This window comes from Citrus clementina, unplaced genomic scaffold, assembly GCF_000493195.1.
Source record: "Citrus clementina cultivar Clemenules unplaced genomic scaffold, Citrus_clementina_v1.0 scaffold_4, whole genome shotgun sequence".
In the NCBI taxonomy this organism is placed as follows: domain Eukaryota; kingdom Viridiplantae; phylum Streptophyta; class Magnoliopsida; order Sapindales; family Rutaceae; genus Citrus; species Citrus x clementina.
In genome coordinates this window covers 7,438,375-7,445,431 of record NW_006262274.1, presented here as the reverse complement: position 1 = coordinate 7,445,431, position 7,057 = coordinate 7,438,375, and positions in this window count along the sequence as shown.

The window sequence follows — 7,057 nt, the reverse complement described above, 5'->3', positions numbered from 1 at the left end:
TTATATGACAACACACATATATTATTCAGTATATCTAATGATTTATATCCAATTCAATAGTAGATATAAATGACGATTTAAATATCACTGTTTAACTTGAATTCCATTGACTATGAAAAGAAAGAGAGTGTGTATGCCTATGCGCAAGGTAAAAATTGTTGGCAAGCCTATCAAAGGGTTTTAGGTGTATTTAGGGCAGCTGCACTATCACAACACGGTCTGTAAGAATATAAGGGGTGAAACAGCTGCCCCCAATGCATCCTAAATTTGTTTGTGTGTCAAAAAAGACAAATGTATAAAAAAGACAAATATACATACATACACACACATATATGTATAGAGAGAGAGACACACATATGTTGGAATATTTTATAGTGCCTCATGTGCCACATTATTAAATTATGTTGTGTTACTTTCTGGAGTGGGAGTGAGGAGTGCGGATTCCTTTTACTCCAGTGTTTACTTGGAGAGGGATTGGGAATCCCACTCCGTAGGCCCCACCCATTTTTGGCGTGGGGAGTGGGAGTGAGACTCCTATTGGGGCCTCTCCCTTTTCTACATTTTTTTTAATTTAATTCAATTTAATGTTTATAATTAATAAAATAAAATAAAATAAATAATATTATATTATATTTATTTGAATAATATTATTATATTTAACTAAATAATAATTTGCATTGATTCTAAGTTAAAAATTATTTAAAAATAATATTATTATATTAATAGAGAATTAATAAATATAAGATATTATATTTATTTTAAAAATAATAGTACTATATTTATTTAATATTAATAATTAATAATAATAAATAGTTTATTCTAAGAAAATATTAATTTTGTACTAAATAATATTATATTATTATTTTATATAATAATAAATTTAATATAATTATATTTAAATTAATATAATTATATTAAATAAAATAACGTTTCATTTTATATTAAAATTAAAATTAATAAAAAATTGTGATGTTCATAATTAAGAATATTAATAATTATTATAAATTTACAAATATAATAAAATAAATATTTATTCATTAAATTTATTTTTTATTAGCTTTGTAATTAAAAACTATAATTCTTTAAATAAGGATAAAATTGTAATTTAAAACTATTTACTCTCAATTCAAGACAAAATAAACACATAAATTGGATTATGATTTCCATTCCATGCTTCCATTCTAGTGTAAGTAAACAACATACTCCCACTCCCACTCCACACTCATAATCCTACGATTCTCACTCCAATCCAAAAAGTAAACGCTACCTTAGTAATAATACAATAAATTATTGGTTGAAATCCTTTTGACCAATTGAAAAAAAAAATTAACTGTCTACTTTGATGGAAAGTGGAAATTAAGGTTTTATTAAAATTGGTCCTCTCTCCACCCAATATATAAAAGGATATCACGTTAATTTTCTCTTAATCAGAGAGTGAGTCACTCTAAAAGGGTCAAGAGAGATAAATCAATTTTGCTAATCTTTAACTCTTAGTAGTGAGATTTGATCAAGAAAAATTGCTATGGATCAATGTATGTTTTCTCTCAATTATGATGATGTGAAAATCATGATATTCTATGATCTTAAAAATGAAAGTTTATTCAAATTAAGGTTCATTTGCTTTATGGGAAGGGTCCAGCTACTATACCCATGGGGTTTGGTACCCCGTTCTTTTGTCTTTTTCAAATCCACCGTTGGATTTAACGCAAAAGTTGTATAATGGCTTAGATGTGATTATTGAGCCATTAACATTAAAAGCCCCTTTTGTTCATGTAAAATAAGAAAAATCAAAAGTTTTATAATTATGACATACAAGTCCACAATATTTTTTTTTACTCTATTGAACTAGGTTTCAAATTAAATGACTTATTCTTACATTTATTAATATTTATTTAAATTAATAAATTTACTTATTAATTAATAAATTAACTAATTTATTACATAGTTAAACTATGAATATTATTTACTAACCATAATTGATAATAATATAAATATGATATTTTTTAATTTAACACGGCAACCAATTTCCTCCCACCCATATGAGTAGGGTTCAAACCCCATAACTTTTTTCTTTTTCAAACAAGAGATTTTATATCTCAAGTAGATGAAATATACAAAATACGAAAATAAATTTAATTTGATATTCTATGTAGTTAATGTTTTTTTTTTTGTAACATAATATTTAATTAACATACTAATAATAATATTTTAAATTACTAATAATAATAAAGTGTTAGTTTATGAATTTGTAAAATCATTTTTGTTTATTTTAGCAATGAGTTTTGTATTTTTGGTTAAGTTTTTGTCCTAAAATAAAAGAAGTAAATTTAATTGCACACTTACATAAATTGACATTTGTTACTCCACCCCAACAATTTAAATAGTCATTAGCACACATCCATACGATTAAGATCTTTCATTAACTTAACTGAGAGAAGGCTAAAAAAAAAATTCTAAACAATTACTCTATTTGAAAATAATTTAAATATTTCTTTAGTACAAATAAACTAAAAATAAGTATTTTCTATTCTTTTTTCTCTCTTGCTAACATCGCACATGGACAACTATAGAAATAGCAATTCAACACATGTCTATCAATTAATATATAAGTCAATTAGTATAATTCATTAAATAATTAATTGTGTCAAAAATGGGTTATCATATTAGGAGTTTTAAAACCAAAACCAATATAGTTATTAATTGACTTGACAGCTAAAAAGAGAAAACCAATCCATTCAAGTTGGATACCTAAGTATTTGATCCAAATAGATTAGATAATATCCATCCAAAATTTTTCGAATTTGATTTATCCGATATCCATCCAAGAACTCAAATATTATTAATATTTAAGTGTATGAGACTAAAATTGAATATTGTAATTAGTATTTAAGTTTTGTAAATCAAATAAGAATCCAAAATAACATTGCTAAAAATTATTGCACTGTCGATGACAACAATGACGACACCATCACTAAGAAATAGAAGTGAGTGAACAAAAACACAAATAATATAAATTCAAAATTCTCCGATCTATATAATGGTGGCAATGTTGCTGGATAAATGGATGTGTCGTCAATAGATACACCTTCTAATGCAAACAACTATAGCAAGACCTCATGATTAGACGACTTTTCAAGGTTCATCACCTTTAGCAACCAAGTTGGCGGTCTCTAAATTGAAAAAAAGTGGTAGTGTAATGCAACTCATTGTGTTTTTGTGATGTAGTTGTGGTTGCAGTTATTTTAGAAGGAGCGAGCAACTCCACATATCACCATTTTCTGGCATTGAGACTATCATTGTGTAGATCATTTAATTTCACGTCTAATGATAACCTTCATGGCCCCTTTCAGTTAATAATGTCATTGTAGGCGAAGAAGTAGTTGATGCCCAGTGATTGTCTATATTTTTTAATGTAAAATATCTTTTTTAATTAATTAAAAATAAGATTAGGAAAAAAATTAATTACCTTTTAATATTAATCATTTTAGGAAATTAAATAAAAAATAAGAATTTTTTTAATGTAAAACACATTAATTAGTTTTTAGATTATGAAATTCATAGTGATTTATAATAAAAATTAAATATCCATGTTTACCTATAAATATCAATATTCATATTGGATAATTATATACCTACACATGGATGGATGATAATTATATTCAACAAAAATTTGTCATTCTTAATTGACATGACTATGATCAATAAAATAATTGTGTCATGTTGACCATTCAAAAATATTTTTTTAATGTTATATTCATTTTGGATTAATGGGTCAGCGTTGGACAGCAATACCATGGCCATGACCAATTTCTTTTTTATTTTAATTTGTTAGTGAAATGTACTTTTTTTTATTCTAGCAATTTATGTTAAAGGCGAATAAAATTGAATTTGAAAAGGTTTATATCAATCCGATCAGATTTGAGGTTGATCAGGTTGAGAAAAAGGTCATTCTAACTCAACCCGAATTTAAAATCTGACCCAATCTGTTTGGATTGGACCGGATCAAAATATCGGTGTGAAATTAGATCAGATCGGGTCAGGTCAATTCACATTAAATATGAAAAAAAACAAAGGCAAAATTGGAGAAGCAGCAGCAAGCTACTGGTGAGCCAAAAACAACCAAAACAAGACCGTTGAAGTGTCAAAAACACCCAAAAGAAGTCCAAAGCCTGGTGGCAGCAACTAGTTTTCTTGTTTCCCATGTTTCTCACAACCTCGCGGAATAATTAAATTAAGTTCAAATTATATTTATACCAGTACCTATAGAAATCCTTCAACATTTTAGCAGCTTATTTTGTATAAAAAGCCTTCTGTTTCCCATTGACTTCATCCACAATCACTAAATATGGATAATTAACATAATTTTTGAGGAATCATACAATTATTTTTTAAAGTTTTGCTCAATGGACTTCTACCAATAAAAAGTACACACTAGAAAAAATGTGGGTTGGAGCTTGGAGGAACTTGGCGAGGCGGAGAATCCTATAGAAGTGGTTGTGGTGATCGGTGATTTGAGTGGCAACAGCAGTCACGGTGCAACACATCTGGTCGGCAAGTCACGGGCTCGCGATGGCTTCGCACAATTGTCAGTGATTGCCAGTTGCATCTGTATTTGCATCTACCTTCTGTCGTGCCGTCAGCGGCCTTCGATCTGTGTTTCGTGTGTTGCCAGCTGCTGCTGCTGCATGTCTGTGATTGTGTGGTGGGACTGCTGTTGTCGTTGTGTTGTGTGTGAAGAGAAGAATAGAGTGAGATTGAGTTGGATCAATTAGAATTAGGTTTTTTTTCACCCAACTTTTCTTTTGGTCTAATGAAATCTAGATAACGATTCAGTTAGGTTGAGTAAATAATCCGATTCGAATTCTTTTTTTGAATCGAATCGAGTGGGATCGGGTTTGATCGAGTTATTTCCCCCTTATAATATGCATTGGCTTCTCTACATATATTTGATGAAACTGATAAAAAATATAAATTGATTTTTTTTTAAGATGAGGCCGCCTTATAAAAAACAAAAAAAAGCTATTAGCCAGCAATACAAATAAAGAAGCAACGCAAGATAAAGAATAAAATGAGAGAATATATTATAGAGTGATTTTATTCATTCCAATTGTTTGTGTACAAAACAAAAAGATGAGCTCTCCTTTTATAGTTACATAATCACTCCATGAAATTAATGAAAAATTATGAATCATAATTCATTGTGAGATAGTGGGAGTTATAGGGAAGCTAAATGTTGCTAACAGGAGATTGTGGAGAGACTAAAAGATATATGTTATGAACATCTACATTTATTTTAATAAATTCATAACACTCCCCCTTAGATGTTCATTACAAAAAATATGCCTCATTAAAATCTTTACATAATTGTTATTGTGTAATAACAATCAAATTAATTATGAGAAGATGAAAAGCCAAATCTAAAAGAAAATTTCTCTATTTATTAGATAATAGAGAATATACAAAGATGAGAAATGGTGATGCCACATCACCTCCTCAAGTTCCAGCTTTATATATATACTAGAAAATAGAACCGCGTTTCACGCGGCTTTAAAAAAAGAATTTAGTATTATCCTTTTTTCTTACTTTACACTTGATGAAACTGATAAAAAATATGAATTGATTTTTTTTAAGATGACGCAGCCTTATAAAAAAAATTAAAAAAAATATTAGCCAGCAATACAAATAAAGAAGCAACGCAATATAAAGAATAAAATGAAAGAATATATTAGTAGAGTGATTTTATTCATTCAAATTGTGTGTGTACAAAACAAAAAGATGAGCTTTTCTTTTATAGTTACATAATCACTCCATGAAATTAATGAAAAATTATGGGTCATTGTGAGATAGTGGGAGTTATAGGGAAGCTAAAGGTTGCTAATGGGAGATAGTGGGGAGACTAAGAGATATATGTTATGAACATCCACATTTATTTTAATAAATTCATAACACTCTCCCTTGGATGTTCATTACAAAGAATGTGCCTCATTAAAACCTTTACATAATTGTTATTGTGTAATAACAATCAAATTAATTATGAGAAGATGAAAAACCAAATCTAAAAGAAAATTTCTCTATTTATTAGATAATAGAGAATATACAAAGATAAAAAATGGTGATGCCACATCACCTCCTCAAGTCCCAACTTTATATATATATATATATATATATATATAGATTGTAGGTGTAGGACTAATATGTGAAAATTTAAAAGTTTTTAGTTTTTTATTTTTATAATAAATTGTAGAACTTCATTGTAATTGACCTTAAAAAAGACAAAAAAGGGGTACCAAACCCCTGTTGCAAAGTAGTTTTACCCTTATGGGAAACTAGTTTTTTTTTGTTTTTTAATATCTATAATAAGGAAAATTCTATAATGCCGTAATTAAATTTACGACATTGATGCCGTAATGGACGTGAACCGTTAGATTAAATCAACGATTCACAATAATAATAAAATAATAAAAAAATTTAATTAAATTATATATAACCGGTTTATAACCGGTTAAGTACTTTTTTAAAAAAATTCCACCGATATAAATTTAAAGGAAAAAAGGATTTACTTTTTAAAAGAATAAAAAAATACAAAGGGAAAACTTGATCCCTAATTAACGAATTGCAAAAGATATAGTCACACCCACTGCTGCGTTAACTTCTGTTCCGGTGCACCGGCGATCCGTCTGCAGATTGCAATCATTCTTTGAGTTGATTTTGTCTTGTTCGAATTGTTTAGTCTCTGCCGTCGCTGCCTCTGTCTTGGTTTTGTCAGTCGTCACCTGTGCAAGGTAAGTTTAATCCTCTTTCTCGTTCGAATTGCTAAGCAATTTCGTTTTCTTTGCTGAATTTGCTAAGTAATTTAATTCCAGATTTCTCATTCAATTTTATATTAACTGACATAGTATCATCGTCATAATTTGTTCACGGAATTCTTAGATTCAATTCCGCTGGAATTAACAAGTCTCTGCACGCCGGATTTGTTCACGGAATTAAGAAGGTCTGTGCAAAGTGTTTGGGTTTGCTGGAACACATAGACATTGCCCACTTGCCTGGCATTCCGTCA